General features: G+C 45.3%; 1 non-coding gene across 1 annotated transcript; it reads left to right on the top strand.

Moving 5' to 3' along the window:
- Positions 1-9,497: 9,497 nt before the first annotated feature.
- Positions 9,498-9,572, top strand: Trnas-cga. The gene has a single exon. It is a non-coding gene; the product is annotated as a tRNA-Ser (tRNA).
- Positions 9,573-9,826: the final 254 nt, after the last annotated feature.

The following is a 9,826-nucleotide window of genomic DNA, read 5'->3' as shown; positions in this document are numbered from 1 at the left end:
ATTGCGCCCCGAAGGCGAATACTTTCCATCGACCTGGACGAACGCCGTTAACTGGCAAAAAGGCATGGCCATATACTATATATTTTGCGATGCTTATAAAGGGACACTCGACTTTTGATACCTACTGATGACGACACATGCAGCTTTCAGCCGCCAGCCGAAGTACCGAATCCGTGTCCCAAATTATTTAGGTTCAGTATTTGCGGATCCTCCTGCTCAATGGGGAGCATATGAGACGCTGAAAATGACGAAGAATCCTCTAGCAAATTGTTCCTCTACGGACGTCATAGGGGGGGACCCCTACCAACAGGCGAGAAGACGACTCGGACGCTCGGCTACGGCACTTGTAGGATCTTTTTTAACGAAACAAAAATAAATCCATAATACCATTAAAAAATAAAATAAAAAATTAAAAATTATAAAAACTGAACAAATAATAAATAAAACAACATAGACAGTCCCTCTACATCCTCTCCCTGATCCTTCGATCCTAGAACACGTTGCGTGGACATGCGGCGGAAAAAAGTTGGTAGAGCACTTGCCCGCGAAAGGCAAAGGCCCAGAGTTCGAGTCCCGGTCCGACGCACAGTTTTAATGTGCGAGGAAGCTTAATATCAGGGCACACTCCACTGCATAGTGAAAATTTCATTTTAGTTGTTGAGTACTTAACCAGTAGCTCTCTTTTCCCACCTTTACAGGTTATCGAACCTTGACTTCCTTACGTAAAGGTTCCTAGATAATTTGAAATTTCTCTGATGAGCATATGAACATGTTATTTAGACTCAAGAGCTTATCTGAGGGTTGTGGGATAGGTGAGTGAGTGCCGCAGTAGATCTAGTAAGTAATATTATACGACGTCGACACTGTCTCGATGGTGTAAACAGCCGGTGGGGTGCGCGATTTAGTTATTAAAATGGAGTAACTAACTGCTGAGAAGACCGCAAGGCGTGGACGGTTTATTGAGACGCCAGCTGTACAATTTCCCAGTCTGCATCAGTAATGTAGTCTGTGTTGCTGACAGCTTTGGTAATACGCAACTCCTGGGACATTATGTGGATCAAGGGGACAAGTAAATTATTAAGTACATTTCATGTTACACGTCTGCAGACGCCCTGTTGGAAGAAGTGAGACAGTAATTAGGAGTATATACACTCAAGCGCCAAAGAAACTAGTGTAGGCATGCGTATTCAAATACAGAGATATGAAAGCAGGTAGAATACGGCGCTGTGGTCGGCAAGGCCTATATCAGGCAACACGTATCTGGCGAGTTGTTAGATCCGTTACTGCTGCTACAATGGCAGGTTATCAAGATTTAAGTGAGTTTCAAAGTGGTGTTTTAAGTTGGCGCAATAGCGATGGGAAGGTCCACTCGTCTACCCTTGATGACTGAATGACACAGAGCTCTACACCTCGCCTGGGCACGTCAACGCCGACATTGGACTGTTGATGACTGAAAACATGTTGCCTCGTCGGACGAGTCTTATTTCAAATTGTATCGAGTAGATGTACTGGTATGGAGACAACATCATGAATCCAAGGACCGTGGCCGGCCTGTGTAGCCGAGAGGTTCTAAGCGCTTCGATTTGGAACCGCGCGACCGCTACGGTCGCAGGTTCGAATTCTGCCTCGGGAATGGATGTGTGTGATGTCCTTAGGTTAGTTAGGTTTAAGTAGTTCTAAGTTCTAGGGGACTAATGACCTCAGAAGTTAAGTCCCATAGTTCTCGGAGCCACTTGAAACATATGAGCCAAGGACCCTTCACGTAAGCAGGGACTATTCAAGCTAGTGGAGGCTCTGTAATGGCATGCATTTGGAGTGACGTGGGGCGCCTGATACGTCTAGATATGACTCTGACAGGTGACACGTACGAAAGCATCCTGTCTGAGCACCTGCATCCATCCATGTCCACTGTGCATACCGACGGACTTGGGCAATTCCAGCAGGACAATGCGACAACCTACACGTCTCGAATTGCTACAGAGGAGCTCCAGGAACACTCTTCGGTCCGCAGCTCGTGGTCGTGCGGTAGCGTTCTCGCTTTCCACGCCTGGGTTCCCGGGTTCGATTCCCGGCGGGGTCAGGGATTTTCTCTGCCTCGCGATGACTGGGTGTTGTGTGATGTCCTTAGGTTAGTTAGGTTTAAGTAGTTCTAAGTTCTAGGGGACTGATGCCCATAGCTGTTAAGTCCCATAGTGCTCAGAGCCAACACTCTTCTGAGTTTAAACACTTCTGCCGGCCACCAAACTCCCCAGACATGAACATTATTGAGCGTATCTTGGATTCATTGCAACGTGCTGTTCAGAAGAGATCTCCACCTGCTCGTACTCTTACGGAGTTACGGACAGCCCTGCAGGATTCATGGTGTCAATTCCCTCCAACATTTCTGCGTGCTCCCGTGGGCCCTACACGATGTTAAGCTGGTTTACAAGTTTCTTTGGCTCCTCAGTGTAGTTAGCACGTGTGGGTAGCTGTATGACAGCATAGCCACCTTGTTGATAGGATGTAAACAAGGAGACGTCACAGGAATAGTGTGTCGAAACCAGACACTCTAGTGATATGGAAACAGACTTAAAGAATGGCGATGATGTAGTTTGTGTGCCAGAGAGTTCTGCTTTGGGCTGCAAACAAGTCACATATGAAGCTCTGTACAGTAACGGGGAAGTACTGCCAGCTTGCTGGCGGTCACCGTACTTCCCATCAATCTACTGCTGACCGGTACAATATACTAAGTTGTTTCTGTTGAAGAAGTGATTTCAACAACCTCGTGTATGTGACCAGCTTTAAAAGCGACCATTTCGAATCTTCAGTAATCTTCAGAGGAAGGTAACCAATGTGACTTCTGAAATTAAAATTATACAATCACAGCGGAATCGACAGTGTCATTCGATACTCAATGACTAGATGAACCTTTATTTCCACCACCGAGGGCAGCACGTACAACTCGGCTATGCTGCGCATGTCAACACCTGACGCATGCGCTGTAGGATGCCAGTACATTTCACATGCGCGAGATTCGGCACAAATACCGCGACTGCACCTGGGCTCTTCAGTAGTTGTGTACTCACCTGATGATGGCCGGACGTCTCTGGGCCGAAATATCGTGGCAGAATGTCGACGGGATCCGGCTGCATACCCGGAAATTATTAGAAGAAGGTAACCAATATTAGTTCGGAAAACATCGACTTTACAAGAAAAATCCAACGACGTATTTCCGGAGAGGGAGTTTTTGTTATCGTTAATTCGGGTAATTTTCTTTTTTTCTGAGGTCTTCTTGTACTTTCTCAGTTATACCTTAATGCTTTTTGTATTTTTAATATTTATTCCGTTTCTTTATCACAGTACGATATGGATAGGGACTCTGCTTGCTGTGGGCGGATACAAGGAGGATTAGCTGTTGTCTATAAACAGCTGGAGGCTGCACTGACCACGATCGATTGCTTCGGGTTACTGTTCAAAGCTGCAGCGTCATCAAGGAGCCGTTGACGAGACCTACGACACCTTTGGTGCCGTTGAATCCCCTGGTACCTGGTTAATGCTGCGTCTTCTGATACTCAACATCTGACCAGCTCGTCTTCACTCATGAGTGAATGGCGGGCAGTGGTGGGTGGGTTCTCGTGTCACTGGGTGAAAGGCGGAAGAAGGAATGGGCCGCATGGCTGGTTCCTTATGCCTTAGCACCAGGTAGCAGACGCCACCCGGTGCTGATAATGTTTTTGGGCAAGAACGGGATACATCTCCTCTTGGGTCTGCGACCGATATTCCTGCGCCGGCCGGAGTGGCCGTGCGGTTCTAGGCGCTACAGTCTGGAACCGCGCGACCGCCACGGTCGCAGGTTCGAATCCTGCCTCGGGCATGGATGTGTGTGATGTCCTTAGGCTAGTAAAGTTTAAGTAGTTCTAAGTTCTATGGGACTGATGACCTCAGAAGTTAAGTCCCATAGTGCTCAGAGCCGTTTGAACCATTTATCTGCATAACGTTGGAGCTCCCAGTGGCTACCACACCCACCCTTTGTACTTGTCCTGCTGGACAGGAATATCAAATGGTTCAAATGGCTCTGAGCACTATGCGACTTAACTTCTGAGGTCATCAGTCGCCTAGAACTTAGAACTAATTAAACCTAACTAACCTAAGGACACCACACACATCCATGCCTGAGGTAGGATTCGAACCTGCGACCGTGGCGGTCGCGCGGTTCCAGACTGTAGCGCCTAGAACCCCTCGGCCAACCTGGCCGGCTATGCAGGTAAAAGAACCCCCACGGAAACAGCATGAAGGGTAGGAAAGACTGCCTGTGTGCTGTCGGTACGTTTGCCGGGGTGTCTCGTCCGTGTCGTGGAGGATGCTCTGCCGGCGGCTATCTAGCGCACTGGGTGCTACCAGCTGCAAATACTGCCACATGTCAGCACTAACGAGGCCTACGTCGGGGTTCTGAGGCTATCGTCGTTTCCTTTCGTCGGATGGCTGTTTTGGTGAACGCAACAAGCATCGCACACGACTGCAGGCAAAGCTGACTGTTTGTAGCATCGGACCCAGGGTCGATCATGGTCCTCTGCTTTGGTGTATGGTGGAATGTCTAAACCAGAGTGTCAGACTACTCTACGACAGTATCGGATGCGAAATTCTCGACCTCTGCTATCGAGTGGAGAGTTGCAGGGATCCCCTTAATAGGTCAGGCGTGCACTACACGAATGTAGCTGCTACTAGGGTAGCGGAGTACGTGTGGCGTGCACATGGGGTTATTTTAGGTTAGAGAAAACCCCTTGAGATCAGAGACGAATTTATTGCTAAAGTAGAAGTTACTTTGACCACAGTTATCTCAGAGAATGCTCGTCCTGGCAGATCAGACACAGAAACTTTCATATGAAGTTAGTAAACTGCAGGAACGTCCAAGGAGAGGCACCAGAGTTAATATCGCTTAGTGAAGGTTATAATGCTCAGACAGTACAAGGAATAGAAATTCAGATAAGTGAACAGCTCGAAATACTAAGCCCGGATTGGAATAGTTATCGTATGGGTAGATTAGTTGCCATGGTTGCGGCGTATTTATTACAGTAAAGAATTCGATAATATCTAGCAGGGTTATCAAGGATTCTGAATGTGAATTAATGTGAGTGAAGGTAATCGTCAGCGGTTGGTCAAAATGGTAATCGGATGCTTTTATAGTTTTTAGGTTCAGGAGCTTCTGTGATAGAGCGTTTCAGTGAGTACTTGCAGAAAACCATTAATAATTTTCCTGACCATAACGTTGTAATACGAGGTGACTTCAGCTTGCCAGGTGTAGATTGGGAGAGGACGCTAGCAAAACTGGTGCCACAGACAGGGTCTCGTGTGAGATTTTTCTAAATGTCTTGTCCGAAAATTGCTTATAGCAGGTAATCAGAGAACCTGCAAATGAACATAATCTCTTAGACCTCCTAGCAACAAGGAGACCTGAGCTTACCGGATTAGTTAACGCAGGGGAAGGTATCAGTGACGATAAGGTTGCGATAGCTACTATGACTGTGTTTTACATGGAATGTCAATAGAGTTAGAGAAATGTCTTGTTTAGCATCTACATCCACATCCATACTCCGCAAGCCACCCGACGGTGTATGGCGGAGGGTACCTTGAGTACCTCTATCGGTTCTCCCTTCTATTCCAGACTCCTATTGTTCGTGGTAAGAAAGATTGTCGGTAGGCCTCTGTGTGGGATCTAATCTCGCTGATTTCATCCTCATGGCCTCTTCGCGAGATATGCGTAGGAAGGAGCAATATACTGCTTGACTCCTTGGTGAAGGTATGTTCTCGAAACTTCAACAAAAGCCCGTACCGAGCTACTGAGCGTCTCTCTTGCAGAGTCTTCCACTGGAGTTTATCTATCATCTCCGTAACGCTTTCGCGATTACTAAATGATCCTGTAACGAAGCGCGCTGCTCTCCGTTGGATCTTCTCTATCTCTTCTATCTACCCTATCTGGTACGTATACCACACCGGTGAGCAGTATTCAAGCAGTGGGCGAACAAGTGTACTGTAACCTACTTCCTTTGTTTTCGGACTGCATTTCCTTAGGATTCTTCCAATGAATCTCAGTCTGGCATCTGCTTTACCGACGATGAATTTTACAAGGTCATTCCTTTTTTAATCACTCCTAATGCGTACTCCCAGATAATTTATGGAATTAACTGTTTCCAGCTGCTGACCTGCTAAATTGTAACTAAATCATAAAGGATCTTTCTTCCTATGTATTCGCACCGCATTACACGTGTCTACATTGAGATTCAACTGCCATTCCCTGCACCATGCGTCAATTCGTTGCAGGTCCTCCTGCATTTCAGTACAATTTTCCATTGTTACAACCTCTCGATATACTACAGCATCATCCGCAAAAAGCCTCAGTGAACGTCCGATGTCATCCTCAAGGTCATTTATGTACATTGTGAATAGCAACGGTCCTACGACACTCCCCTGCGGCACACCTAAAATTACTCTTACTTCGGAAGACTTCTCTCCATTGAGAATGACATGCTGCGTTCTGTTATCTAGGAACTCTTCAATCCAATCACACAATTGGTTCGATAGTCCATATGCTCTTACTTTGTTCCTTAAACGACTGTGGGGAACTGTATCAAACACCTTGCGGAAGTCAAGAAACACGACATCTACCTGGGAACCCGTGTCTGTGACCCTCTGAGTCTCGTGGACGAATAGCGCGAGCTTTGTTTCACACGATCGTCTTTTTCGAAACCCATGCTGATTCCTACAGAGTAGATTTCTAGTCTCCAGAAAAGTCATTATACTCGAGAATAATACGTGTTCCAAAATTCTACAACTGATTGAGGTTAGAGATATAGGTCTATAGTTCTGCACATCTGTTCGACGTCCCTTCTTGAAAACGGGGATGACCTGTACCCTTTTCCAATGTTTTGGAACGCTACGCTCTTCTAGAGACCTACGGTACACCGCTAGAAGAAGGGGGCCAAGTTTCTTCGCGTACTCTACGTAAAATCGAACTGGTATCCTATCAGGTCCAGCGGGCTTTCCTCTTTTGAGCGATTTTACTTGTTTTTCTATCCCTCTGTCATCTATTGCAATATCTACCATTTTGTCATCTGTGCGACAGTCTAGAGAAGGAACTACATTGCAGTCTTGCTCTGTGAGACAGCTTTGCAAAAAGACATTTAGGATTTCGGCCTTTAGTCAGTCATCCTCTGTTTCAGTACCATTTTGGTCACAGAGTGTCTGGACGTTTTGTTTTGATCCACCTACCGCTTTGACGTATGACCCAAATTTCTTAGGATTTTCTGTCAAGTCAGTACATAGAACTTTACTTTCGAATTCAGTGGGCGCCTCTGGCATAGCCCTCCTCACATTACATTTCGCTTCGCGTAATTTTTGTTTGTCTGTAGGGCTTTGGTTATTTTTATGTTTGCTGTGAAGTTCCCTTTGCTTCCGTAGCAGTTTTCTAACTCGGTTGTTGTACCACGGTGGCTCTTTTCCATCTCTTACGATCTTGCTTGGCACATACTCATCTAATGCATATTGTAAATGGTTTTGAACTTTGTCCACTGATCCTTTATACTATCTGTAATCGTGATAAAAATTTTGTGTTGAGCCATCAGGTACCCTGAAATTTGCTTTTTGTCACTTTTTTAATATTTCTATTTGCAGCTGAAATCGTCGATGCAGTAACCGCTTTATGATCGCTGATTCACTGTTCTGCGTTAACTGTTTCAAATAGTTCGGGTCTGTTAGTCACCAGAAGGTCTAATATGTCTAATATGAGTGACAGGATACAAACTGCAGAGTATCTGGGTAATCAGTATCAAATATTCGGTTCTTAGGACAAATATGTGCAGCACAAACAGGAAAAATTCAAAAGCATCGTTCAATTTGCCTTAGATAAGTATGTTGTGGGGAAGGTCGTAAAGGATGTAAAAGATCCCCTGTGTCAGAAAACTGCGTCTTAAACAAAGAGAGCTTCAGCATAGATTTAAGGGAAGTCGAGACCCAGCTGACAAACGGAAACTGAAAGAAGCGAAAATAAGTTTTAGGGGAGCAATGAGAGAAGCGTTTGTGCCTTTGAAAGTGAAATTTTGTCAGTCGACCTGTGTAAAATCCATAAGAGGATTTGGTCTTACGTATAATCAGTAAGCGTTTCAGAATAAGCTAACTAAAAGACCATACTGGCACCGAAACGGAAGATAACAGCGAGAAGGTCGAAATACTGAATTCGTTCAAATGGTTCAAATGGCTCTGAGCACGATGGGACTTAACAGCTGTGGTCATCAGTCCCCTAGAACTTAGAACTACTTAAACCTAACAAACCTAAGGACATCACAAACATCCATGCCCGAGGCAGGATTCGAACCTGCGACCGTAGCAGTCGCGCGGTTCCGGACTGCGCGCCTAGAACCGCGAGTCCACCGCGGCCGGCACTGAATTCGTTCTCCCGAAATTGTCTCACCGCAGAAGATCGTAACACAATCTCTTCTTTCAATCATCTTACGAGCATTGAAATACCAGATACTGAAATAACCGATCGCGGAGTAGAAAAACGGCTACAATTCATTAGTTGGGGAAAAGCATTGGGGCCAAACTGGATACCTATAAATGATAAAAAATTATGCTAAAGAACTTGCTCCCGTTGTAGCAGCAGTTTATCACAGATCGCTGGAGCAACAAAGGGTACATAGCGACTGCAAAAAAGCCCAGTCATTCCCGTTTTCAAGAAGAGTCTTAGAACAGAGGCACCTAATTATAGACCTACGTTACTGACGTCAGTCTCTTGTAGAATTATGGAACATATTATATGTGCAAGAATTACGATGTTTTTGTAGAAAGGAAATTTTCTCTATAAAAATCAATATCGATTCAGCAAACAGAAATCTTGTGAAACTCAGCTCGCTTTGTTCCTCTATGAGATCCATAGCACTGTAGACAATAGAATTCGGGTTGATACCGTGCTCCTTGACATCAGAAAAGCATTCCATACTGTCTGTGCAGCCGTTTAATGAAAAAATACGAACTTACGAGCATCGGACCAGAATTGCGAATGGATTCAAGACTTCCTCACAGACAGAACTCAACACGTCGGTCTTATAGGAAAAAAATAGACTGATATAAAGGTAATTTCCGGAGTACCTCGAGGAAGTGTGATAGGAACGTTATTGCTTGCAACGCATATAAATGATCTAGCAGAAAGTGTCTAGTGCTCTTGAAGACTGTTCTCAGATGATGTGGTTGTCTACAATAAAGCAGCAACGCCAGACGACAGCACAAATTTGCAGAATGACCTACAGAGGATTGATGATTGAATGGTGCATCATCTGGCAGTTGACCCGGAACGTAAATAAGTGTAACATAATGGGCATACAATGGAAAAGGAACCCACTAGAATGAGATTTTCACTTTCTTTTAGGAGTGCTAGTTCTGCAAGGATCGCAGGAGAGCTTCTGTAAAGTTTGGAAGGTGAGCTGAATACTGGCAGAAGTAAAGCTGTGAGGACGGGGCGTGAGTCGTGCTTGGGTAGCTCAGTCGGTAGAGCACTTGCCCGCGAAAGGCAAAGGTCCCGAGTTCGAGTCTCGGCCCGGCACACAGTTTAATCTGCCAGGAAGTTTCAAGGAATCCACTATTGTACAACTGCACTATTGATGACAAATTTCCAGAAACAGTACCTATCGTAAAATTAGTAGGAGTAACTATCCAGAGCACCTTAAATGGAACAAACACATAAAACAAACAGTAGGAAAATCAGATGCTAGACTGAGTTCATAGGAAGAACGTTACGAAAGTATAGCTCATCCACGAAGAAAGCGGCTTACAAGGCGCTTGTTCGACTGATTGTTGA

The sequence above is a fragment of the Schistocerca americana genome, chromosome X (genome assembly GCF_021461395.2).
Source record: "Schistocerca americana isolate TAMUIC-IGC-003095 chromosome X, iqSchAmer2.1, whole genome shotgun sequence".
NCBI lineage: Eukaryota > Metazoa > Arthropoda > Insecta > Orthoptera > Acrididae > Schistocerca > Schistocerca americana.
The sequence above is the reverse complement of the archived record's forward strand: the minus strand, read 5'-3'. Positions and strand labels throughout refer to the sequence as shown.